At 46.1% G+C, this 27598-nt stretch overlaps 1 long non-coding RNA gene and 1 pseudogene across 1 annotated transcript; one reads left to right on the forward strand and one right to left on the reverse strand.

Moving 5' to 3' along the window:
- Positions 1-210: 210 nt before the first annotated feature.
- Positions 211-18973, reverse strand: LOC121436813. Its single transcript, XR_005972828.1, has 3 exons — positions 18929-18973; positions 15918-16012; positions 211-270 (listed from the first exon to the last, which is right to left on the reverse strand). It is a non-coding gene; the product is annotated as an uncharacterized LOC121436813 (long non-coding RNA).
- Positions 18974-22820: 3847 nt separating this feature from the next.
- LOC121436772 lies at positions 22821-27328 on the forward strand (annotated as a pseudogene).
- The last annotated feature ends 270 nt before the right edge of the window (positions 27329-27598 follow it).

Consider the following 27598-nt stretch of genomic DNA (forward strand, 5'->3'; position numbering starts at 1 on the left):
ACAGAAGTCTGCATGGGTTCCTTTAAATGACCAGGACTGAAATGGACGCCATCCCCATCAGACCATTTCCCCGAAAGGGCCATGCATTACTGCATCACATTTGCAGGGAGTGCTTATTAAAATGGTAGATATCTGTGTCCACGACAGACACTAAATCATGCTTATTAAAATGTTAGATATCTGGGTCCACAACAGACACTGAATCAATACCTGAGAAGTGGGGTGTGGCATAGCCACTTCTTTCTGATGGCTGTCCAGACTGAGAAGCTTCTGTAAAGCAAAGGACACTGTCGCTAAGACACAAAGGCAACCCACTAACTGGGAGAAGATCTTCACCAACCCCGCAACTGACAAAGGTCTGATCTCCAAAATATATAAAGATCTCAAGAAACTAGACCGTAAAAGGCTAACCAACCCAATTATAAAATGGGGCATTGAGCTGAACAGAGAATTCTCAACAGAAGAACTTCAAATGGCCAAAAGACACTTAAGGTCATGCTCAACTTCCTTAGTGATCAGGGAAATGCAAATCAAGACAACTTTAAGATACCATCTTACACCTGTCAGAATGGCTAAAATAAAAAACACCAATGATAGCCTTTGTTGGAGAGGTTGTGGAGAAAGGGGTACACTCATCCATTGCTGGTGGGAATGCAAACTTGTGCAACCACTATGGAAGTCAGTGTTTCGGTTTCTCAGGAAATTCGGGATCAACTTACCCCTGGACCCAGCAATACCACTCTTGGGAATATACCCAAGAGAGGCCTTATCATACAACAAAAGTATATGCTCTACGATGTTCATAGCAGCATTGTTTGTGATAGCCAGAACCTGGAAACAACCTAGATGCCCTTCAATGGAAGAATGGATGAAGAAAGTATGGAATATATACATATTAGAGTACTACTCAGCAGTAAGAACCAAGGACTTCTTGAATTTTGCATACAAATGGATGGAAATAGAAAACACTATCCTGAGTGGGGTAAGCCAGACCCAAAAAGAGGAACATGGGATGTACTCACTCATATTTGGTTTCTAGCCTTAAACCAAGGACATTGAGCCTATAATGAGTGATACTAGAGAAGCTAAATAAGGAGAACCCAAAGAAAAACATATAGGCATCCTCCTGAATATTAACCTTCAGCAGGCGATGAAAGGAGACAGAGACAGAGACCCACATTGGAGCACCGGGCATAAATCTCAAGGTCCAAATCAGGAGCAGAAGGAGAGAGAGCACGAGCAAGGAACTCAGGACCGCAAGGGGTGCACCCATACACTGAGACAAAGGGGATGTTCTACTGAGAACTCACCAAGGCCAGCTGGCCTGGGTCTGGAAAAGCCTGGGATAAAACCGGACTCTCTGAACATAGCAGACAATGAGGACTACTGAGAACTCAAGAACAATAGCAATGGGTTTCTGATCCTACTGTACACGCTGACTTTGTGGGAGCCTAGGCAGTTTGGATGCTCAACTTACTAGACCTGGATGGAGGTGGGGTTCCTTGGACTTCCCACAGGACAGGGAACCCTGATTGCTTTTCGGGCTGAGGGGGGGACTTAATTGGGGGAGGGGGAGGGAAATGGGAGGCGGTGGCGGGGAAGAGACAGAAATCTTTAATAAATAAATAAATTAAAAAATTAAAAAAAAAAGTATTGCTAGTGGGTTTTACATTCTGTCTTTCAGGATATGGATCACAGACTGCTTAATTCCCTACAATGTCCTCTTGTTAATCCCATAAATACCAGTGTGTTACATGGCATATCAAATAGATAAATCAATTCCTTCATGTATGTTTATTCAGATATTCACATAGTGGCCTCTTTTGTGAGCACCGGGTTCCTGCACTGAGAAGACTAGCAGAGTTAGATGGCTAAATTGTCAGTAAGTAGAGGATAGCAGTAATTGCAGCAACTCCATATGTTATTTGTGCTTTAAAGAACTCAAGGTGGACATAAAATGGCTGTGATGGGGATTGTTGTAGGTGGGGTTTCCCCCAAAGGTCGGTTTCATCAGGTAGCATTTGACTCGAGTCCTGATTGACAAGAAGAAGAAGGGATATACAAGCCTTGTTGGTGGGCTTGTCCACATGGACCTCATTTGGTCTACGAGCAGAGGACAAGCCTAGAGGCTGGCGGACAGTGTAGTCATGTCGGTGTGAGGTGGAAAGGGTAGATGACTCTCATAGTCTTTCAGTTGTATTATGACTATGAAAGGAAGATTTGGAGAGAGTCACAATTTCACTCTTGTTGTTGTTATGTTATTGTGTGTAGAATGAACTGAGTAGAAACTGTTGCAAGAGTGGGTTGGAACAGCCATTATGGTCAACGGGAGCCATGCAGCTGCAGTGTGTAGAGAGTGGAACCTTTGGCCATGGCTGCTGTTGGCAGGGCAGTGACTGTGCATGGGGCTTATGGGGAAGAGGCGGGGCAAAAATTCCTGGGCTTTTCTGGCTCCATGTCCACATAGTGGTGCTGTTTTCTGATATCAGTTGTTTCTTGTGTTTTTGAGACATTCCCTGGATGGTTTGGAAACCCAATGACCCTTATCGTGAAACTTGGTGATTTAATGACACACATCAGTTGATGAAGAAGCTTCTCTCATCTCTGCAGCAATACTTGCTCACCTTAGTGACACCTGGAAGTGTCATACAATGTTCACCTCCCAGAGGAGTAGTAGTAATGGCACTAGTGGTAAAGGTAGTAGTAGTGATAGTGGTGGTGGTATTGGTGGTGGTGGTGATGGTGGTGGTGATGGTGGTGATGGTGGTGGTGGTGGTGGTGGTGGTGGTGGTGGTGGTGGTGATGGTGGTGGTGGTGGTGGTGGTGGTGGTGGTGGTGGTAATCGTGGTGATGATGGTGATGGTGGTGGTGATGGTGGTGATGGTGGTGATGATGGTGGTGGTGGTGGTGATGGTGGTGGTGGTGGTGATGGTGGTGGTAATGGTGGTGGTGGTGGTAATGGTGGTAGTGTTAGTGGTGGTGGTGGTGGTGGTGGTGGTGGTGGTGGTGATGGTGGTGGTGGTGGTGGTGGTGGTGGTGATGGTGGTGATGATGGTGGTGGTGGTGGTGATGGTGGTGGTAATGGTGGTGGTGGTGGTAATGGTGGTAGTGTTAGTGGTGGTGGTGGTGGTGGTGGTGGTGATGGTGGTGGTGGTGCTGGTGGTGATGGTGGTGGTGGTGATGGTGGTGGTGGTGGTGGTGGTGGTGGTGGTGGTGGTGGTGGTGGTGGTGATGGTGGTGATGATGGTGGTGGTGGTGGTGATGGTGGTGATGGTGGTGATGATGGTGGTGGTGGTGGTGATGGTGGTCGTAATGGTGGTGGTGGTGGTAATGGTGGTAGTGTTAGTGGTGGTGGTGGTGGTAATTTTGGTGGTGGTGTTAGTGGTGGTGGTGGTGGTGATTTTGGTGGTGGTGTTAGTGGTGGTGGTGGTGATGATGGTGGTGGTGGTTGTGGTGGTAGTGATGGTGGTGGTAATGGTGGTGGTGGTGATGGTGGTGATGGTGGTGGTGATGGTGATGGTGGTGGTGATGGTGGTGGTGGTGCTGGTGGTGATGGTGGTGGTGGTGATGGTGGTGGTGGTGGTGATGATGGTGGTGGTGGTGGTGGTGGTGGTGGTGATGGTGGTGATGATTGTGGTGGTGGTGGTGATGGTGGTGATGGTGGTGATGATGGTGGTGGTGGTGGTGATGGTGGTGGTGGTGGTGATGGTGGTGGTAATGGTGGTGGTGGTGGTAATGGTGGTAGTGTTAGTGGTGGTGGTGGTGGTAATTTTGGTGGTGGTGTTAGTGGTGGTGGTGGTGGTGATTTTGGTGGTGGTGTTAGTGTTGGTGGTGGTGATGATGGTGGTGGTGGTTGTGGTGGTAGTGATGGTGGTGGTAATGGTGGTGGTGGTGATGGTGGTGGTGGTAATGGTGGTGTTGGTAATGGTGGTGGTGTTAGTGGTAATGGTGGTGGTGGTGATGGTGGTGGTGGTGGTGGTGTTAGTGGTGGTGATGGTGTTAGTTGTGGTGGTGGTGGTGGTAGTGGTGGTGGTGGTGGTGGTGGTGGTTGTAGTTTCACCTCTGGGACCTCTGAACTCGCCAACCATGGGATCATGATGAGATTTATAGTACTAGGCAAGTGTTTCCTCCTGTGGAGTGGGCCTTAAATTGAAACATAAAGTTACTTGGTTACCTCTGTGATATTCATGCCACTGTTGACCCATGGGTATATCTTGCCATGTTGGCCATTATTGTAGTTCACAGAGGAATAAGAACATTGACAACTTTCCTCCACTCAATAGCCTGGTAGTATCTTCTGGTAATAGGAAAACTAGGTAATAGGAAGGAAGGTTTCTGGTCAGTGTCAACTTGATTTCTCCATACCCTGTGGCCAACGTGTGTGGTGTCTTAAGCAATAGGAATCAAGAGCAATGACAATAGGAATCAAGATCAAAACAATACCTGCATTGTTTTGGGGGATCACTGGAACAGCCCTGACCAACAGCTGGAGGGGGTGTTCCACACTTGGCACTGGGCTTTTTAATAATCCATGACTTCTGGGAAAAGCATCATCCCTTTCGTCAGGTAACTCCAATTAAATTCATATATATTATAAAATAGTAGGTTTGGCTACTACTATCACATCTGGTCTTTAATTCAGTCTGTAAGAGAAAATATTCCACATCTCCCTGATAAGTCTGACTTGCTGCACTCAAGTGAAGATCTCCATTTTAACACGGACTTTTTAGTCTTTTCCAAATTCTTCCTGATGCGATAGGTCACTGTGCACTTTTCTGTTGCATTCCTGGCCCCAAATCTGGAATCAGCCATTTTCCCCAGGCATCTTTGAGGGGGCAGTTTTTTTAGTGTACTCAATCTGAACAATGGAGTTGTTGGTGATAAGTAGTTGATTGGAATCAGTGCATGGAATGAGTACTTCTGCATCTTCGAGAGCATAAATGTCAGCCTCTGTCCTGGTTTCTTCCAGGGCACTCTATAGGAGATCATTTTCTTTTCTTGGGGGGCGCTCAACTATCCAGTGTTTCAAAGCACAAGCATACATATTTTATCAATTCTCCCACTCACAATAAAGGTGTGCACTCTCTGTTCCCAATGCACCTTTCTGAATTGATGAAAATGCTCTGCATCTGCACTGCCCAGCCCAGGAAGCACTAGCTGTCTGTGGCTGTTGGCCACTGGAAATCTGAGCAGTGCTGAAGGTGACACTTATAATTATGGTTAAATTTTGTTTGTTAAAGCTGACCTTATTTATTTTAAATAGGGTTATATAATTTATTAACCTCCATGTGCCGCATGTAACTGAGGAAAACATTAGGCAGATAACCCTGGCCTCATTTCTTCACCTTGTGTTGTGTATTCACAATATATCCTGGAGATCACTCTATAATTATAATCATGGACTTCATGTTGCCTTCTTAAAAATTATTTTGTTTGTTTTGAGATAGAATCTCAGTATATAAGTCAGGTAAAACTTGAGCTCACTATGTAGCTCAGGATAGCCTCAAAACGACTATTCTCTTGTCTTTACCATCAGCCTGTTGGCATCACAGATGCATACCATCATACCTGGCTAAGCACATGCGTACCTAGTCATTTGAGTGGTAGATACACCTGAGATCATGCTGTCCCTCTTTCCTTCCCACAGATGTTTTTCATAGTTCTGCTCTTGGAGTTCTACATTGTTGCTCTGTCAGATTCTTTGTGTCCCCTTCCGTGTTCTTTGGGATGGATCCTTAGAAGAAAGACCCCTGGTCCCAGAATGCACGCTTGTGGTTTTCACTAGCATAAGATCCATCCATAGGCTTGGAGAACAGTTGCATTCTCTCCAGCAATGGAGAAGAGTGTCTTTTTGCTATCAGACTACCCACGTGGAGAGCTGAGAGGAGGTGACTGCTATGTGAGAAACCTGTGGTGAGAATTTCCTGAAATCAGGAGAGTGACATGCTCAGACTGGACCCTCTGCCTGTCTTTGTCTTTGAAGACGTGGTTCCTCTTCCTCTCTGAGTCCTGTGGCTCTGGTTCTAGGCCCACAGTGTGGGAAAGGGAAGTCACGTGCTTGGTGTAACCTCAATGTCCTCCTTAAACAAATTGCTTTCTTATAGATCATCCATACATGTTAACTGCACTATCAAATGGAAGCAGAATCAGAAAAAAATCTACTCCGCACCCAGGAAAACTTCCAAGACAGACACCACACAAGGTTTATCCTCCCTCCCCTCTGTAAGGGAGATATAGCCAGGAGAAGAGTGGGGCCTGATAGCGAACACTGTGGGAAGGATGGGCCAAATTTTCCTTGGTTTCCAAGGCAGCATTTGTTTTTCTTTGTGGACCAGACAATTTAAGGCAGTCTCTTTGAATGGTTTCCATGGGAATCCACTTGAGCAGATCAAAAGAGGGAAAAAGGAATTGTGTGAGACATGTAGGTGTGGGGTTAGAATGATGATGCCTGGCACACAATAAACTACTAATTCACAGAAATAAATTGATGACATGGCTGAAGGAAATGTATGTGTGTGTGTATATGTGTGTGTGTGTGTTTGTGTGTGTACCTTCACTCAATATTGTAGAATTCACAATACACAAAGAGAATCATGGCATATTGGTACTTATTATTTTGTTACCTATTTTGAGAAGTATTTTTTCTTTCATTAAAAATATTAATTTATTCAGGGAAAACTAGCCTTTAGAAAATAGAGCCAGGCGCGCCATCTGGTGATCAAAATGTGAGTTGCAGGACTTCAATGCAACTATGGAGTTTCCCTATAGGCAAGGTTGGGGCATCAGAGGGCAGTGTGGGGGACCACTCACTCAGAGAACTCAGGGAGTTCAGTGCCCTTAGGATCCCGACATCTGGGGATGGATAGACAATTATGCAATACATCTGAGTGTTAGCGTGCACGTAGCTGCCAAAGAACCCGTAGATTAATATACAGACTGCAACTTTCCATTCCAGAGAGGATTTCTGAGGTTTCTGGGGTCAGGTCATCTGGGACCACTTGGACATGTGTAGCTTTGCTGTGGGACCATTCTTGTGCATGTTCTCTCGTGTGTACATCATGTCTGAGTCTCTCCCCTTAGTACCTGGGACTGCGGTAGCTGTGGAAGCTTCACATCTGACTGTTGGTCAACACTGCCTAGTTTTTCTACATAGGGAGTACATGGAATTTCTCCTCCAGCAATGTATGGGCTTTTCTTCTGTCACATTTTCCATTTAAATGGGTGTAGCATAGAGACATCTCAGTCATTAAGCTTTCCCTTCTAGAGTATGAAGTCTAGAATTACCCCAAGACATATGTTGGGGCATCAATGTAAACTATTGCACACACATGGAAATTAGAGAAAATAAAAAGCAATTCTACTTTCTAACACTAGAAGAATATAGACAACATCTACTAAAATTGTGTGACTTGCATATTTTGGCCAATTGGAAACATACATGCATTCTTTTATGGCAGGGTTGGTACATGCACACGGAAGAACCAAGACTGTGGAATTCTTGGCCCATCTGTTGGCTCACCAGGCAAAGGTTCTTACAGCCCAGCCCAACGAGTTTGAGGCCTGGAAGCTACTTGGTGGAAGAAAAGAGCCAACTCCTGTAAATTGTCCTCTGATCTTGAACACACTACATCCCAGCACAATAAATATATACAATAAATTCTTGTTAAAGCTATGAATTTTTCTACTGCTTAAGGAAGCAGTCCCTCTTCTCCCGCTGTCCACACTGCTCAGGGCAGAGGTGACCATGTTCCCAGTTTCCCTAGAGCCTTTCCTTCGGGAACCCTGACCCTGAGGCGGTGTTTCACAATGTTCCTTCCATCCCTGCTCTTGCAGGGTGAGGTAAGTGTCCAGGTGGCCGCAGAAATGGGAAGAGTCTGGTCCTCCCAGTTGCTGAGATGAGCAGCCTCTCTTGCCACACAACCTCCACAAGAGGAAGCAGCAGATGAGATTAAGAAAAAACAGGGGGAAAACATGGCAGGAACCTTCAGTATTCCTTCCACACCAGGTGACAGGCGGGCTTGGAGTCCTGCCCTCTAAAAAATGTCAGAAAGCTCTGGAATTCATGGACTTCCCTGAGCTATGTGGTAGCAGGCCTCACTATGTTTACCGTGGAAAATCCCCACCAGTAGTGTGGGAGCGTAATAGAGACAGTGAGTTTGTATGTGCAGGGGCTCTGGATTGGGGTATGTGATAGGAAACAGTCCTGCTGTTCCCACATGGATCAGGAGATGTCTCCTGACTCCATTTTTAACAGATTATTTTATCACCATGAAATGGCATCTTTCAAAATTTTTTAAATGCTTTTTTTGTTGTTGTTGTTAATGAACAGAAACAAAACTTTTCCTCAAAATATAACAGGACAGGGAAAAACTTTTCCCAATTTCCTTGGTTGTCTTTGCCTTTAGATTTACTTTAATCCTGGGGAGGAGGGCTATGTATGTGAATGTCAGTGTCCAGCAGTGTTGGATCCCGGAGGCTGGAGTTGCACATGGTTTGAGCTTCCTGTCATCGGTGCTGGGATTTGAATTCAGGTCCTCTGGGGAAGCAAGTATCGCTCCTAACCAATGAACCATCTACTGCCTCAGCTCCCCAAGGGTTAAGGTTAGGGTTAGGGTAAGGTCCTTCTATGTACCATATAGTATGTGAAGGATTGCAATTCTGTAAAAATCCCTCTGCTCATTTGAGAGATAATCACTGGAAATGTAATTTCTCAAAAGCTTTCCTATTATGTCCAGAAGATGCCACCAACCAGAGCGTACTGATTTTTCTGTTACCCGGAATGCATGGATCCTTGAATCCCCGACAGCCGCCCCAGTTCTCATGGCTATAGACCAACTGTCTAGACGGCTTGTGATCCTGCCATTCTGACATGAATCATCAGATGTTACCTGCCTCCACTGGAGGGTGGGGTTGAGACGGGGTGTCTCTGTAGTTTTGGAGCCCTCCTGGAACTAGCTCTTGTAGACCAGGCTGGCCTTGAGCTCACAGAGATCCACCTGCCTCTACCTCCCGAGTGTTGGGATTAAAGGTGTGCGCCACCACTGCCCAGCCACTTGCCTCCAATTTTAACAGATTATTTTTCTCGCCATGGACCATCTATCTCTCCAGCTCCCCAACGGTGGCGTACATAGTTAACTTACTTCAGTGCATTAGGAATTTATTATGGTGGTAGGTAGCCTGTCTGCATGCGCCACCATCTCATTCTATAGCTGCTTCTTACAAAAGGAAATTCCCCTGTGGATATTTGTGCCCACTCACAAGAAATGACTAAAGGACACTTCCTTTTACCACTGGGCCTGCTTCTTCAAGCATCTTGACAATTCAAATCTCCGAGTTTCCCGTTTTAGTTAGTTGCACGATGTTTTCATTTGCCCCAAGTCAGCTAAGCACCCGAAGAGAACACCTGTCTGTGCATGTCTGAGAAATTGATGAGTTCCACAAAACTCTGGCTATGTGCACATCTGATATCCTGGTATAATGACTCAGACTGTATCTTAGAAGCAACTGCAGAATTGGAAGGGAAACCTTACTGGCCAAGTTGTGTTTATGCTACCCCTATAAGAGCACAAAGTTGGGAGAAGGTCACCTTATGCTAAAAAAGAGAGAAATTTCCCACATCCTCTTTGCAGAAAATTGGGGAAGCATCAATGTGGGATAAAAGGGAAGCTTTACAGCATAGACCATCCCAGGGATATGCGCCTGGCAAACACAGAGCTCAAATCTCTTGGAGTCTGGAGGTGGTGTGGAGGTTTGAATAAGAATGGTCCCCATAGGCTCATGTATCTGAATGCTTAGTCTCCAAGGAGGGGCACTCTTTGAGAAGGCTTAGATGATGTGGTGTCCTTGTTGGAGTAGATGTGCCATCATTGAAGGAAGTGTGCCACTGGGGGTGGGCTTTGAATTTCAAAATCCCATGTCAGGCCCAGTGTCAGCCTCTCTCTCCCTGTGGATCAGGTAATAGAACTCTCAGCTACTTCTCCAACACCATGTCTGCCTGTGTGCCACCATGCTCCCTGCCGTGATGGTAACAGACCAACCTCAGAAACTATAAGCAAGGCACGTGAATGCTTTCTTTGATAAGAGTGGCCTTGCTCATGGTGTCTCTTCACAGCAATAGAACAGTGACCAAGACAGATGGTGTTTCATAAATTCCTGTGTGCTCAAGGTCTTTACAGTTTTAGTATACACAGGTTTGTCCATGAAGAGGGCCAAAAGGGGACTACTGTCTTCTGAAGAGCACATTATTTTAGACAAGTAACTGGAATGGCCTCCTGCTCTGCCCAAATGTCCCACAGTAGTCTCTTGTATTAATGACTGACATCTTGGAACAGATTCTAGTCAATGCACTTATGAGTATTCAACCAGCCCCAATTCTCCCTCTGCAGCTGCTGATGGGGCAGAGGAAATCCCTTACATGACAGTGGTAGTTTGAATGAGGATGGTCCCCGTAAGCTCCTATGGTTAATGTTTCAATGGTGAATAATTTAAGAAAGATTAGGATGTGTGGCCCTATTGGACGAGGCGTGTCACTGGGTGAGTTCTGATGTCTCAAAAGCCCTCTGCCTCCAAGGGGAACCCTCATCCATTGCTGGTGGGAATGCAATCTTGTGCAACCACTTTGGAAATCGGTGTTTCGGTTTCTCAGGAAATTCGGGATCAACTTACCCCTGGACCCAGCAATACCACTCCTGGGAATATACCCAAGAGATGCCCTATCATATGACAAGAGCATTTGTTCAACTATGTTTACAGCAGTATTATTTGTAATAGCCAGAACCTGGAAACAACCTAGATGCCCTTCAATGGAAGAATGGATGAAGTGTGGAATATCTACACATTAGAGTACTATGCTGCGGTAAAAAACAATGACTTCTCTAATTTTGCATGCAAATGGATGGAAATAGAAAACACTATCCTGAGTGAGGTAATCCAGACCCAAAAAGATGAACATGGGATGTACTCACTCATAATTGGTTTCTAGCCATAAATAAGGGTCACGGAGTCTACAATTGGTGATACCAAAGAAGCTAACTAAGAAGGTGAACCAAAGGAAAAGCATATAGATGTCCTCTTGGCTATGGGAAGTAGAAAAAATTGCCGGGGAGAAAATTGAGATCTTGGGGGTGGGGTGGGATGGGGGTAAAGGGAGATGGGGAGAGAGGGGGATAGGGGGAGAATGGGGGAGCTTGGGGAAGGGGGAGGATTGGGATGAAGGAAGGTTGGATGGGGGAGCACGGAAGCACGGTTCTTAGTTAAGGGAGCCACCTTAGGGTTGGCAAGAGACTTGAACCTAGAGTGGCTCCCAGATGCCCAAGCCGAGGTCCCCAGTTAGTTCCTTGGGCAGCTGAGGATGAGGAACCTGAAATGACCCTATCCTATAGCAATACTGACGAATATCTTGCATATCATCATAGAACCTTCATCTGGTGATGGATGGAGACAGAGACAGAGACCCACACTGGAGCACTGGACTGAGCTCCCAAGGTCCCGATGAGGAGCAGAAGGAGGGAGAACATGAGCAAAGAAGTCGGGACCACGAGGGGAGCACCCACCCACTGAGACAGTGGAGCTGATCTACTGGGAGCTCACCAAGACCAGCTGGACTGTGACTGAAAAAGCATGGGATAAAACTGGACTCTCTGAGCATGGCGAACAATGAGGGCTGATGAGAACCCAAGGACAATGGCACGGGGTTTTGAACCTACGTAATGTGCTGGCTTTGTGGGAGCCTAGCCAGTTTGGATGTTCACCTTCCTAGAAATGGACGGAGGGGGGAGGACCTAGGACTTACCACAGGGCAGGGAAATCTGACTGCTCTTTGGGCTTGAGAGGGACGGGGAGAGGAGTGGGAGGAGGGGGAGAAGGGTGGGAGGAGGGGGAGAAGGGTGGGAGGAGGGGTAGGGAAATGGGAGACTGGGAGGAGGAGGAAATTTGTTTTTTTTTCTTTTCTCAATAAAAAAAAAATAAAAAAAAATAAAAGACCTCTGCCTCCTGCCTGTGATCAGGATGTAAACTCTCAGTTACTGCTACGGTGTCCTGCCAGGCTGGCTGCTGCCATGCTGCCCACAGTGATGGTACTGGACTAACCCTCTGACACTGAAAGCAAGCTCCCAATTTAATGCTTTGTTCTGTAAATTCCCTTCAGCACAGCGCCTTTTCCCAGCAATAGAACAGTAGCTCAGTCAATGTCCTGTGGCTGTCAAGGGACTTGCAGTTCCTGCCTCTTTTCTTCTGTGTTATCTCTTCTTGTAGGGCACAGAGGATAATTTCTATTTCAATATCAAATTAGTGGCTCCAAAATGATGGTGAGGTAAAGGAAATACTTTGGAGATCTCCCTGCAATAGAGAAGGGACCCCAAGTTTGTTCTACATCGTAAGGGTGAATACATATTACATCTGAGTCATATGCAGAGCATATTCATAGAAAAATACATGGCGACCACACCACAAACACCATGGAAACATACTTGGCTACCACACCACAAACACCAGGTTGCTCTTGGAAGTCCCCAGCAGGCATGGTGCAACACAATTGCAGTGACTGACCAGGATACAACTTGCCTGGGAGGCAGCGATCTGGGGACTGTAGCACAGCCTCCTGGAGAGGGGATGGAAAGTCTAGGAAATCCATCCATCCCAGAGTCAGGGGATTCAAGGTGCCCACCACATTCATATTCTCTACAGAGCACCACTCTGTATCCCTTGTGCACTGCCCACTTTACACTTAGGGAGGATGAAGTGAGTTGTGGAGCACTACAGTTGCTGCAATCCATAAATGGAACTGCTCTATACGTGTGCCAGCTTTCCAAACACACTAAAAACGCATTGCTATTCCATAAAACATCAGCCCTTTTAAAGAAAATAAATGTAGGCATGTAGTTTGAATGCCACCTCCTGGCCTTAGTGGGAACTACATCAGTGAGAGTCTTGGGCCCAGTGGAGTCTATGTTTGGATGGGAGGGAACATTGACTGTGACCTGGACTTGAAGGGACCATACCTCTGAAGATAAGGCAGTGTTTTTTCACCTCATTATGATTTCCTGTCACATAATACTTGACATCTTAGGTATATCAAATGTAAACCCGAGATTGGAGACCAATCCCAGTCTAAGGCTAAGATAAAGCAGCCTCATTAGATAGAGATGGTGGAGCTCTGTGTGTAAACACACACACACACACACACACACACACACACACACACACACACACACACACACACACACCACACACACACACACACACACAGAGGCATGCACACAGCATCAAAATAGATTACATTCGTCCTTACTGCTCCAGAAACTGAACAAAATGACTACTTCTCCTGAAGTATGGAAGGTGTATAATCCTTTATCCAAAGTGCGATTGTGGGTTCGTGCATGCCTGTGAGTGCGTGAGCAATTGTGTGTGTGTGTGTTTGTGTGTGTGCGCGCGCGTGAGGTCAGGGGACAGAAGACAGCCTCCGGTGTTGTACCTCAGGTGCCATTCCCCTGAAGTTTTTCTTTTCTTTTTTTTTTTAAATTTATTTATTTATTAAGGATTTCTGCCTCATCCCCACAACCGCTTCCCATTTCCCTCCCCCTCCCCCGATCAAGTCCCCCCCCTCATCTGCTCGAAGAGCAATCAGGGTTCCCTGACCTGTGGGAAGCCCAAGGACTGCCCACCTCTATCCAGGTCTCGTAAGGTGAGCATTCAAACTGCCTAGGCTCCCACAAAGCCAGTACGTGCAGTAGGATCAAAAACCCACTGCAATTGTTCTTGAATTCTCAGTATTCCTCATTGTCCTATGAAGTTTTTCTTAGACAAGGTTTCCAACTGGCCTGGAACAAGCAAGGCAGGCTGGGTTGGCTGGGCAGCACACTCCAGAAATAGGCTTGCCTCCACCTTCACACACAAGCATGTCCCACCACATCTACTACTTTTCCTGCTGTAGTTTATCTTCATTTTCTTGATGATGCTCTCTGTGAATGACACTCAGGGCCTCATGCCCACAAGGCCAGCAATTTATTGATTTAGCTGTCTCCCCAGCCCCACTTTTACCACCCGAGCACAAGCATTTTTCTCAGTTTACACTTTAAAGTACTTTCCTTCCTGGATACGAAATTTGAAACACCACAGGAAAGCACATATAGTAGCATAAGGAAATCTGTCTGTCGCTGGGCTGATTCCTACCCCTAAGGCACAGGGCTGTCTGCAGGGAAATCTCCTGAGAGTGAGCAATCTGAGTACAGTCCAAGCCACCATTTTCTATACGCCTTGCTGTATGTGGTGGTGAGGAAGTTGCCTTCCCATTTAGGGGATGGTAATCTTTAAAATGTCTGGGCCAGGGGCGTACATTGCTGTGCCTCATATCCGGGGAAAGAGGATGGCTTCCCATGCCAGAACTAAGCTGAAACTTTACAACAGTGAATGGAATGATAATAGTCCTGCTAACTACTTTGTGTGTTTAGTGCAGAGTCTCAGAGCAGCCCAGCCCAGCCTGGGACTCTTGCCCTTCCTCCCTCAGCCTTCAGAGTGCTGCTGGTCTTCCAAGCTTAGCACACTGCCACAGCTCAAGTATTCATTTTAATGTAAACACATTCTTAATGCTACTGTTTTCTTCTCGGCCCAGTAACATTTTCATTCCATTTCTACATGTATATGGTTGAATTCCCAAGAAATAAGTAATTTTATCATTGATTTCCCTGCAAAAATTTATTTTATAATGATCCACATCTCTTGAAAAACCATGAATTCTAAGATTGCTATTTTAGGAAATTTAGCATTGACGAGATATTTTAGGTTTTTGCTTGGTTTTCATTGTTAATTAGGGCCTCTCTATGCTATTCAGGCTGTTCCGAAACTTTTTAGCACTAATGATCAATCGTGTAACCCCAGTGTTCAAATAGCTGGAAGTGCACGCATTTGCCACCTAACGCTGATGAAAACTGTTCTCATTACTGCCTGGCATTTGACCATTTTTCTTCATTGTTTCACAACAATTATTTTAATTTGTACATAATTTTAAAATGTACATAACTTAATAATAATTACGTTGTGTATATTCCTATGTGTATGTACACATGAATTCCTGTGCCTCCAAAGGTCAGGAGAGGTCATACCTTCCTGGAGCTGAGGTATGGTCCTTCAAGGATGTTGGAAATGGATGCTGGAAACTACCTTGGATCCTCAGCAACAATAGAATGCACTCTGAACCACTGAGTCATCTCCCCTGCCAGACTGTAGACTGTTAGATTCCGTTAGCCTTTATAATGTTCATATTTTAAATTCCACTGTGTTTTCCCCTTGGTCAATGACCTGGAGTTGATGCTTCTTTTTTTTTCTTGTTTAGATTTTAGTTATACTTTTCATTATGTCTGTCTGTCTGTCTGTGGTATGCACATGATTGGCAGAGGCATTGACTCCTGATGGGGCTAGAGTTAAAGGCAGTTGTGAGCTATCTGCCATGGGGGCTGGGAGCCATACTCTCATAAACAGTAATGACTCTCTTGTCTCTTTCCTCCTCCCTCTACGCCTTGAGTGCTGGTATTACAGGTGAGGGTGAACATGCCCAGAGGGTCAAAGAACACAGAGCAATTTCCATTCTAGGCAATCATTCTGCCACGAGAGCTATGTCGCCAGTCCCCATACTGTGGCTTTTTAAATTCACCAGTGATTTCTTTTCATGGTATAGCATTCTCATTGAACAGCTACCAGAGAAATCAAGAATATAGCTGGGAATGTGTGCACAGCCAGGGGAGCAATAGCAGTGTCTAGGGACCACTTTTAAAAATCCCCAAATGTGCTCCCACCACATTTGTGAAGAGCTTGGGACAGGGCCGTCAGATGCTGGGCAGATCTAAGTGCTGTAGCATCCTCGAGTCCAGCCTCTGGCAAGGACATCCTGTTCCCGAGAGCAAGTCTCCTGCCAGCAAACCTACCTTACATGCCCAGCTTCCCAAAGGTCAGCAACAAGGGACTAGAGGCTGTTGTTGTACTGTCTGTGGATGTGTGTGCACAGCCAACGACCCAGACCCTGCAGAAGAATCACAAAACAGGAAAAAGGTTGGTCAAAGAATCAGACACATCCTTAAGCTCAGTGCTGAAGACATAAAAAAAGAAAATTTGGAAATATAGCATAGTGTGTGGAAATAGAAATGACGGAGAAAGAAGAACAGGATTTCCCTTGCACGGAGATGTGAGTGTATGTGTCCTGATGTGGGGCTGTGCCTCCCTAGGAGTATGGGGACAATGATGAAGGGATCCCAGAGATATCTGAGAAGCCGGATTCTGTGTTTGGATGTCTGTACAGCAATGGTTCTCAGCCTTCCTATGCTGTGACGTGACTCTTTTTTTTTTTAAATATTTATTTATTATGTATACAATATTCTGTCTGTGTGTATGCCTGAAGGCCAGAAGAGGGCGCCAGACCTCTTTACAGATGGTTGTGAGCCACCATGTGGTTGCTGGGAATTGAACTCAGGACCTTTGAAAGAGCAGGCAATGCTCTTAACCACTGAGCCATCTCTCCAGCCCCCTGTGACATGACTCTTAATACAGTCCCTCATGCGTGGTGATCCCAACCAGAAAATTATTTCTGTTGCTTCATCATCGCTGTAAAGTTGTTACAGGTAAGAATCACAATGGAAATAGTTTTGGAGATAGACGTTTGCTGAAGGGGTCAAGTCACAGGTTGAACCACTTTTCTAGAGTCAGAGAGATGTGGGACCTTCCTAGCCCCAGCAACTTTGGTTCCCTGAGCCAGGATGTCCTGGACCCATTCTCCAAACACAGGCTGGGAATTTCTGTGAGGAGAAAACAGAGTGAGACCCTCTGCTCTGAGCTGTGCTTCCCACTCTGTGAATTGAGAGCATCACACTGCTCATGTGCTAATTTGGGGGTCTTTAGTGATAATACCTGCTTTAAATACCAGTCACAAGTTCCTGCATATGTGACAGACTAATGTTGATATATGCAATTGGAATTACAGGCTGGCCTTGAACTCAGACATCCAACTGCCTCTGTCTTGTGAATGTTTGCTCCGTGCCCAGCTGTCAAAAATACGCATTTCTAAAGGCAGTCTTCTTCTGGAGAAAGAATAGGGACAAGCAGTTGCTACAGAATTTAGAGACTGATTTCACTTCAACTCTGCCTAAAACCTACTCACTTCCTTCATCTGTAAACCTACCAAGAGCAGTACATGCTGTAGAACAGCCATTTTCAAAAATACACTGAATTTTGTGTTCACTTTTTATGAGACAAATGTTAGATTCTTATTCTTTTGGAAATTATGCTACAGTTAGCTGTACTTAGAAAACTTTACATCTGAAAATTATTCATCAGCAACTCGTTATCAAATTGTTAAGTTTTAATGACTAGATTGGGTATTCAAACTATCCTGTGTCAATACACGTGGAATAACTGATGTCAGTAAATGGAAGCACCGTGTCTCCATGTGGTCAGACAAATCCAGAGATGTTAGAGCAACGTCTCCACAAGGAAAATGCACAGCGCATCCAGGTGCTATCTGCCCTCTCCCAGACAAGGCTGCACAGGGCAGCTCTCCTGCTGATCACTGCAGCATGGCTTCATCCCTCTTTCATACCTCCATCCCTCCCCTGTCTTCGGAACCATCTCCACTGTCTCCACACACTACCTCATCCCGCCCTCCCCAGGCCTTTCTCTGTGCAGTGCCAAGTCACCTTCTACCAAAAGGAAACATATCATGACAATTCCATAACTCACCTTCCACACAGATCATATAATCCAAATGTCATACACAGCTGACAATGACAACATTTTCCTTTCTGTCCTATCCCCAAGCAGTGTCCACGTTGTCTTCAAGGTTCTGGCAACTAGCCTTGTTCTCTGCTCTTAGATCCACTGTTCTCCATGGAAGCAAGCACGCCCACAACTTGGTTTGTGCACGGTCTTGCTTCTATTTGCCATTCAGGACTCAGATCACATGCTAACTTCTGAAACCTTTGGGGGTAACATCACATACGACAATCCCCATCACAACTATTTCCTGTCCCCTTTATGATCTTTAAAGCGCCAATAATACACGGAATTGCTGTGATTACTGATTTCTTCTGCTTACTGACAGTTTGCCTATCTAACACGATATACAAGGACCCGTGCTAGTCTACACAGTGCAGGAACAAGGTGTTCACTAAAGAGGCCACTATGTGAATATCTGGATAAACGTACACGAAGGAATTGATTTGTCTATTTGATATGCCATGCAACACAGTGGTATTTAAGGCAGTAACAAGAGAACATGGCATGGACTTAAGCAGTCTGTGACTTCATATCCTGGAAGACAGAATATCAAACACACTAGCAATACGTTTTAACATGGACAGCCATCAGAAAGAAGTGGCTATGCCACACTCACTTCCTAGGGTTTGAATCAGTGTCTGCTGTGGACCCAGATATCTACCATTTTAATAAGCATGATTCAGTGTCTGTTGTGGATCCAGATTTCTACCATCTTAATAAGCAATCCCTCCAAATGTGATGCAGTCATGCATGGCCCATTCGGGGAAATGGTCTGATGGGGATTGCTTCCATTTCAGTCCTGGTCATTTAAAGGGACCCCTACAGGGTTCAGTCATCTGGGGAGTCTATGAATGCCAGTGTTTCACAGTGTGCTGCTCTTTGCTGCGACCTGCTCAACAGGATGTGTTCCTACAAGGCATCACAGACCAGCTGCTGGTCACACAGATGGGAAGAGAAAAGGAAATGACTGACCTGGTGAGTCCCACATGATCTTGTCACTCTACTGTACTGAATATAAGGATGGAGTAGTCTGTCTGCATCCAGTCAAGTCAAAGATGTGCAGTGACATCTTCCTCTTCTTTGTTCATTTCACAGACCCTTTATACACAGCCATGTACACATCACACACACACACACACACACACACACACACACACACACACACACTCACATTGGTGGCAATGATGACTCACATACTGGAAACAAGGGCTCATGTCAGCTTCTTGTCAACATTCTGCGTGTTCTCTCTGCAGGTCTGCTGTTCTTCTCATAGAAGAGACCTGACATTGATAGACAGAGGACACAAAGTATCACTGACAAGAAGCATTTGCTTTTGGCTTTCTTCCCAGGGGTGGTCAGATAATCCAGAATTCTAGACAGATAACAAATGAAGAGCAGGTCCACTTGAATGTACTCCCACGGGCATGTTATGGGATAATTTAAGCATCACAGTATATAATGATGACAAAGGAGTACTCCTTTAAGAAATGGGTGTTTCTGAGTAGACACAAACGCATGAGTAAATCCATTAATAAACAAAAGATAAAAGGGAAACTTCACTCAAAGACAAGCAATGCTTGTATACTAGTAACTGCACAGGGAAGTAGGTATCAGAGCAACACTTAGCAGGCGTCATGGTTATAATAAACATGGAAAGAACCATACATAAAACACCCCCTCTGTACAAGTCCACAGCAACACTGCTAAAATCTGCATGACTGGATGGGAAAACAAGAGGGAAAACACACGAGTACTAACCTTTTCCTTTTTGTGTTGGGGAAAATAATATTAGATATTTTGAAAATAATTACCTAAGTATTCTTCATAATACAAACCTTTCTGGAGTTACACATACATACCTAACTCTTCACATGTATCCCCTTCTTTCTCTCCACCGTGATCTCAGCACCTCCCTGATGGAGCTAGCTGGGAGGTAAAGGACTATCTCTATGATTCCAAAGATGCCATTGGGGCAAACCTTTGACCTGTGGCTGCCTTAGAAATTTTCCCCCAAACTGGGTGTTGGACATTTGTTTCTGTTCTCATAATTCACTTGCAACTTCAAAGTACTGAATTTTAAACACAGCAAATATATGTTAGCATCAAAGACATTTTCATCATAGAGAATGTAATTAAATATTTTAACCTAAAAGATTCATCAATAACTCTGTCTAAATTTAACACAGACAGCTGACCACAGTGAAATGAATGTGTGGAAGCTGTAATTTAAAATCCCTGTCACTGGAGATAGCATCAGGAAATATGAAATAATTAGGAAAACTCTGCCCACTTCTCTGTAGTGCCTAGACACTGAATGGGACAACTCATTGCTGAGAGTAAAGATGTATAGATTCATCGACTGTGGCGATATTTTGTTTCTTCCATGACAATAAAGCTTGCCTGAGAATCAGTGTGTGCAGATAGCCACTAGTTAGCCACAGAAGACAGGCAGTGTTGTCACTCACCTTTCCCAACACTTAAGAAACAGAACTCTGTGAGTTCAAGGCCATCCTGGGCTACATTAGATTGATCCAGTCTAAAAGAGAAACAGAGTCAGGCAGTGGTGACTCACATCTTTCATCAAAGTGCTTTGGTGTCACACACCTTTAATCCCAGCACGAGGGAGATGGAGAATGAAAGGAATGTGGCTGGGAAAAGAGAGGAATATAAGGTGGGAGGAGATAGGAGATCCAGGCAGTCAGTCTGAGGTCTTGTAGAGACAGGATGCTCCATTTGGTCTGAGGATTTTGTCGAGGAAAGAACTAGTGTCTGGCTGCTCTGCTGTTCTGATCTTATAGCTCCAACCACTTAATATCTGACTCCAGATTTTATTATTAAGACCAATTAGAACTCACGCTACAATCACCTTCATGCAATGGAAGATACAGGTGTCTGTTCTCCTCATACAGTCCTATAGATCCAGTGCAATACCAACAGAACTCTAACAGACTTTTCATAAACTAATGGGCTTAATCTGAAACTCACAGTGAATATGAAAAACCCCAGCTTGAAACAACCTTATAAAGGAACAAACTTGGAGGATGAACACATGATTTCCAGACTCCTTATAAACATAGAGAAATGTAGACAGTGTGCCTGATTGGAAATGACAATAAGACAGAAAAGAATATGAAGGGGACAGAAGAGTCACACATGTGTAGGGGACACCTTTAGCAAAGACACAAAGACACTTCAGTGAACAAAACATATGCTCTTCACGAGGTTTTCTGGGACTCTTGGTGGTGGTAGGGAGGTACAGCCCAGCACAGTGACCAGCAGCCTGAGGATAACCCTGTCCCTTTGATGACCTTGACCCTGGTAAAGATGAATCTAGGATGCAGTAAAGAATTTCAGAAACAGCCAGGATGAAGCAAAGGTTGTGAGCTTATTAATCCTGTGGATAGAAGCTCACACAGAATAAGGATGGCTCCTGCATGATGGCCTGAGAGTGGACTGGAGAGAGACTTGAGATTAGGTGTCATTGCAAAGGGTATGTGAGGTGGGCAGGGAGGGAGGTACAGTGGGAGAGGGAGAAATGGGAGGATTTTTATGGCTCTAAAGTTACATTGCTGAAAGAATGTAATTCAAAAAATTTCAAGATTAAATTACATTAAAGCCTATATACAGGTTTTTAAATTAACTATAAGAATATTTTTACTCTTTAAATGGGTTCTATTTTTCCATTAGGAAAAAATATTCAATAGCTTATTAAAAAGTAAAAAATGAAAATAAAAAGCAATGCTTTTAAATGTGCTTATTCCTTTTAAAATTTCTTTCAGTAAATTAAATTGTAAGGTGATTATGTGACTTAGGCGAGAGAATGTAGTGCTATCATCATCCATCTCAAGGCTATAAGTACTCTGCCCCTAAGTAAGCATAACTGTGTTTTTTATTTTCTGCTTTTGAATGCTTTTCCACAGGGAAGTCTGTGCACCACGTGAGTACCTAAAGCCCACAGAGGGTACCAGACTTTATGAGATCTCTCGGAACTGGAGTTACAGACAGTTGCGAACCATCGGGTAGGTGTTGGGTATCAACCCTGAATCCTCTGGAAGACATCCAGTGATATAAAAGAATGAACCCTATCTTCAGACTCTAGTTTATTTGTTGTTATTTTTAAACATTATTTGGGATGTCTTTATGAATAACTGCATCATATCTGCAGGTAATTTTGGCTCTATCAGTTGAGTTGAGGTTTCTTGAATGTCAAAAAAAAATGTAAAAATGATTACAGGGTGAGGGGCTGTGTGTTCCCTCTCATATCCCCTTCAATGCCCTGTCTTTCTGTCTTATTTTGGGACAAACAGACCTCCCCATGCACAAATATGAATATAGACAAACGTATATCGCAGGATACAAAAGTCAATCTAGAGTGAACAAATGATCTACACAGGACTAGGGAGACATCTCAGAAGTTAAGAGTGCCTTTTGCTATTGCAGAGGACCTGACTTCAGTTTCCAGCACCCAGTTCCAGTCTCTGAGCAACAGTGACAGGAACCCCAATCTTCACCCTTCTTTAGTGAAGAAGGGTTAATATTTTAAATTAAAATGAGTTTTGTGTCCCAAAGATTAAAACAATTGTTTAGTCTGCACCTTAGCTCCAAAGCAAACCAGAATTCAAGCTGCAGAAGCAGTTTAGCATTTGTGCTCCAGGGCAGGTGGGATTTCTGAGTGAGGTGAGCTGGATTCAGCTATCTGGAGCATATCCTGGCACTTATCTCAGCCGGGTCTCCCTGACTCTCTAGAGGCAGTATGACACCCTGCAGAGTGGAGCAGCAGGTTCTGTTATCAGGCACTCCTCTCCTTGGGGGCAGGAAAGGCCGGACCAAGGACCTCTCCTCAGTTGCCTCTGGAAGACCTCTGTGGGGCGTCTGCAGCCTCAACATCATCCAGGTCCAGATTTTATTTTCTTTCTGTGAAAAAAGCATAAACATATCATCGACCCCAAATATATATAGGTCGGGTTTTTTCATAATGCATTGTAAGGGCTTTTTCCACCTTGCCCTAGCAAAGGTCAGCTTGGTGTTATCATGTCAGATCCGTTTGCATCAGGATCTGCTTACAACTTTTATGATTTGCTTTGAAGGACCCTTGTTATGCTCCACAATTTTTTTTATTAGCCCTATATGCAGTTCTTCCATTGGAAGAGCCATTTGTAAAATTTAGCATAAAAGGCACGCCCGCAAGGGACCCAAGGAGCTAGTGGCAGCGGGGGAGGCCATGTGGACCAAGGCGCTGAGGGCAGCAGGCCTTGGCCCCCCAGGCCCCCCCCCCCTGCCGCCGCCATGGGCATCAGCAATATGCGCCCAGGAACCCGCCTGCGGGGAGGATCAAGGCAGAGGGTTCAAAGGCTGGGGAAGTTCTTGGAAGGCGGCCACTTGGGAGATCTGTTCCTTCTCGAGAGTCTAATCCAGCACTGCCCTTGGGAAGGAGCTCCCCAAGGAACCCCCACAACCTCATGCTGGAGGCAAGAGTGGACATGCTCGGCTCCAGTATGATCATCAATGGCCCGGCTGCAGACCTCGGTGCTAAAGAGGCCAGCAGGCCCTCGAAGAAGCAGCCTGGCAGCGTCCAGAAGCCTGGGCCATCCACCCGAGACCGAGCCCCTCAGCATAAAGGACAAGATATCCAAGTGGGAAGGCAAGAAGGAGCCACCTACTCCTGAGCCTGCCAGGCCAACGGAGGGCCAAGAGAACTACTTGCCACCCTGCGGGGTAGAGCGGAGAGGCAGCGAGGTCACCAGAACAAAGAATGGGTTGAGGCTTGAAACAGAGAGCTTGGAAAATGACAGCAGAAGGACAGCAAAGACCACGTGTCAGGACACAGACCGGTGGCCAGGCCTGAGGCAGAGTGATGGGCAGCCGGAGCCCAGCCAGCGCCGAGGTGTCGAGCTGAAGCCCAGTGACTTGCGTTTTCAGAGTGACCACCTCTCCGCGCTCAAACAGGTCAGGAGACTGGAGAAGGCCTTGAAAGATGGCTCTGCTGGTTTGAACCCCCAGTTGCTGGGGACTTGTTATTCCCCACACTGTCTGCCTGACAAAGCAGAAGAGGACCAGCACATTCCCGAGAGTCCTGGAAGTGGGGGTGCTTTTGCAGCTGGCCGCAGGGCCCACCCCTTGGAGGACAAGGAGCCAGGGGCTGAGGCTTCAGAGAAGTGTAAAGGCCAGGAGAGTGTATACCCGGGCTCCAGGCAGTGTCCCCGAAGCCTTTCATCAACCCCCTTCCCAAGCCCCGCAGAACGTTCAAACATGCAGGAGAAGGGGACAAGGACAGCAGTCCTGGGAGCTCAGGCATTGGCTTCAGGAAAGAGAAGAGAAACCTGCCTCCCCTGCCCACTTTACCTCCCCCTCCCCCACCGCTACCCTCCTCCCCGCCTCCTACTTCCGTGAATAGAAGACTGTGGACTGGGAAGCAGAGACCCAGTGCTGACCACAGGAAGTCCTATGAGTTTGAAGACCTACTGCAGTCCTCCTCTGAGAGCAGCAGGGTGGACTGGTACGCACAGACCAAGCTGGGACTCACATGCACTTTATCGGAGAACGTCTACGAAGACATTCTAGATCCACCTATGAAGGAAAATCCGTATGAGGACATCGAGCTACATGGCCGCTGCCTGGGCAAGAAGTGTGTCTTGACTTTCCCTGGATCTCCCACCTCTTCCATCCCGGACACTTTCACCAAGCAATCCTTGTCCAAGTCTGCATTTTTCAGGCAAAATTCAGAGAGAAGAAACTTCAAACTGCTGGACACCCAGAAGCTGAGTCGGGAGGGAGCTGGGTCCCCAGTGAGAGCCAGCCCCCCCCTAAACAGCTAGCAACCCGGATGACACTTTCTTTAACCTCGGAGACCTACAGAATGGCAGGAAGAAGAAAAAGATCCCCAGGCTGGTATTGCGGATCAATGCCTTTTATGAGGCCCGGAGAGGAAAGAAACGGGTGAAGAGGCTATCCCAGTCCACGGAGAGCAACTCAGGAAAAGTGACAGACAAGAACAGCGAGTCTGACAGCGACACCGAGGAGAAGCTGAAAGCCCACAGCCAGCGCCTGGTCAATGTGAAGTCCCGCCTGAAGCAGGCCCCTCGCTACTCCACGCTTGACCGGGATCTCAGCGAGTACCAGTAGAGGCAACTCTTCGAGTACTTTGTGGTCGTGTCTTTGCACAAGAAGCAGGCAGGGGCTGCCTATGTGCCAGAACTCACCCAGCAGTTTCCTCTGAAGTTAGAAAAGTCATTCAAGTTCATAAGGGAGGCTGAGGACCAGCTGAAGGCAATGCCCCAGTTCTGCTTTCCTGACGCCAAGGACTGGGCTTCCATCCAGGAGTTTACCAGTGAAACATTCTCATTTGTCTTAACTGGAGAAGACGGGAGCAGAAGGTTCGGTTATTGCCAAAGATTGCTGCCTGGAGGCAAAGGGAAGAGGCTTCCTGAAGTTTATTGCATTGTGAGCCATCTGGGATGTTTCAGCCTCTTTTCAAAGTTCTTGGATGAGGTGGAAAAGAGAAGAGGCATTTCCCCTGCTCTGGTGCAGCCCCTCATGAGGAGCATCATGGAAGCCCCTTTCCCAGTCCTGGGCAAAATCATCGTTGTCAAGAACTTCCTGCCAAGCTCGGGGACTGTTGTGATTGAGCTGTGTTGGCCCCTGGACTCCCGGCTGGAGCACGTGGATTTTGAGTCTCTGTTCTCCTCCCTCAGCGTCTGGCACCTCATCAGTGATTTTGCCTCCCTGCTCCTGGAAAGGAGGGTCATCTTCATTGCGGACAAACTCAGCACGCTGTCCAAGTGCTGCCATGCCGTGGTGGCGCTCATCTACCCCTTCAGCTGGCAGCACACCTACATCCCAGTGCTGCCACCCGCCACGATTGACATAGTGTGCTCACCCACGCCCTTCCTCATCGGGCTGCTCTCCAGCTCACTGCCGCTGCTCAGGGAGCTGCCACTGGAAGAGGTCCTTGTGGTCGATCTCATCAATGATCGGTTCCTCAGACAGATGGAGGACGAGGATTCCATTCTGCCCCGGAAGCTTCAGGTAGCCCTGGAACACATTCTGGAGCAGAGGAATGACCTGGCCTGTGACTAGGATGGAGGCCCACTGGACTGCGTGCATGGCCCTGAGTTCAGCCCCTTGAATGCGGTGGCGTCTGAAGCCTTTGTCCGATTCTTCGTGGAGATTGTGGGCCACTATTCCTCGTTCCTGACCTCGGACGAGGAGAGGAGCCTGCAGCGAGAGGCCTTCAGAAAAGCTGTCTCCTCCAAGAGCCTGCGCCGCTTCCTGCAGGTCTTCATGGAGACCCAGACTTTCCGTGGCTTCATCCAGGAGCGGGAACTACGCAGGCAGGATGCCAAAGGTCTGTTTGAGGTCCGAGCCCAGGAATACCTCGAAACCTTGCCCAGCGGAGAACACAGCGGAGTCAATAAGTTCCTAAAGGGTCTGGGCAATAAAATGAAGTTTCTCCACAAGTAATAACCCTCATCTTGGTTCAAGGGAAGACCTCCTCCACTGGGACCACACATTTCCAACAGAGGTCTGAGAGGCTGTGGGCTGAAGGCAGTCCCTAGCCCCAGCTCCTCCTAGAACGGGGCCTGCGAGCTGGGCACGTGGCAGGTGCTCAGGACAGCCCTGGAAGGGACCTGCCAACATGCAGCTGTTGTTACTGTGGTCGGTTCTGGGATCTTTATATCTAGGTATTAAAAGAGATTAAAAGAGAAGGAGAAGAAAGGCGTTTGGGTCTTCATTCTGTCTTGCCAGGGCTAAGAAAACTCCCTCCTGCCCTACCTCATCTCTTCTGGGTCAGCTGTTGACAGCTGTGGAGCCAGGAGGAGGGAGGAGATAGGTAGAGTGGCTGCCACCACCCATCCAGGTTCTTGTGGACTGCTCTATGACGCCACCTGGTGGCAGAGACCGTGAGCTTCGCTGTTCTTGACTGGGGTTTTTTGCCCCTTAGAAGGAAGTCCCGTAGACCTGTTCTTGCCCTAATACCACACATAAAAAGAGGAAAACTTGTTAATTGTTAATAAAATATTCTTAGGGTCCTGAAATGGATATCTCCTGTGGCCTAACCGTGACACTTAGACCTCTGCTGTGAACCTATTCCTCATAGCTGACAGACCTTTCAGGCTTCTGTAGTTGGTTCTCTTATTGAGAGGGAAGAGCTGGACAAGGTCACAGTCAGATGACCTGTGTGGGACAGTGGGAGTCTGTGAGTCCTGTGTGTACACAGGAAGGGTCTCAGGCTGGCCTCGGACTACCACCCCAATACTGTGGACACCCAATGGATTGTATGAGAAAGTAACTTCTAGCCCACATGGCCTGGAGTGGGGCGGGAGTAGTGGGAGGGGGTGTGGCTGAGGCGTTGGGGGAAGCCTGAGTGAGAATGTGAGCATGGGGGCTCACACAAGTGCCTCGGTTTAGTTAACTTTCATGATAGCAATGCTCTGTGTATTTTTATACTGCCCCTAAGTGATCACTTTTAGGATTTTGGAATATACAGTCTTTTCTAACTTATTTTCTATTATACTGTTTTACTTAAGAACTCCAAGTGAATGAATAAACAAATATCTTTATCAACATTCCTAGTGAGTGTATAATATTCTATAATATTATGAATGTTTTTGTATTTGATATAAGCATAAAAACAAAAATAAATTTGGGGAAATGTGCTAAAAATTAGCATAAAATCCTTTAAGGGATTTTTTGCTATAACATTAGCAAAATACAGTTGTGTGAATTGTAGCAATGATCTGGGAAAAGATTATTGTTTTTGCCTTTGAATTGAGCAAAGACAATTGTCCAGGAATCAGTCTTAAAATTATCAATGAATCTATTGTTTAGTATAAGAAACACT

Source organism: Microtus oregoni, unplaced genomic scaffold (genome assembly GCF_018167655.1).
Source record: "Microtus oregoni isolate MIOR12 unplaced genomic scaffold, Mior012 000050F_003, whole genome shotgun sequence".
Classification (NCBI taxonomy): domain Eukaryota; kingdom Metazoa; phylum Chordata; class Mammalia; order Rodentia; family Cricetidae; genus Microtus; species Microtus oregoni.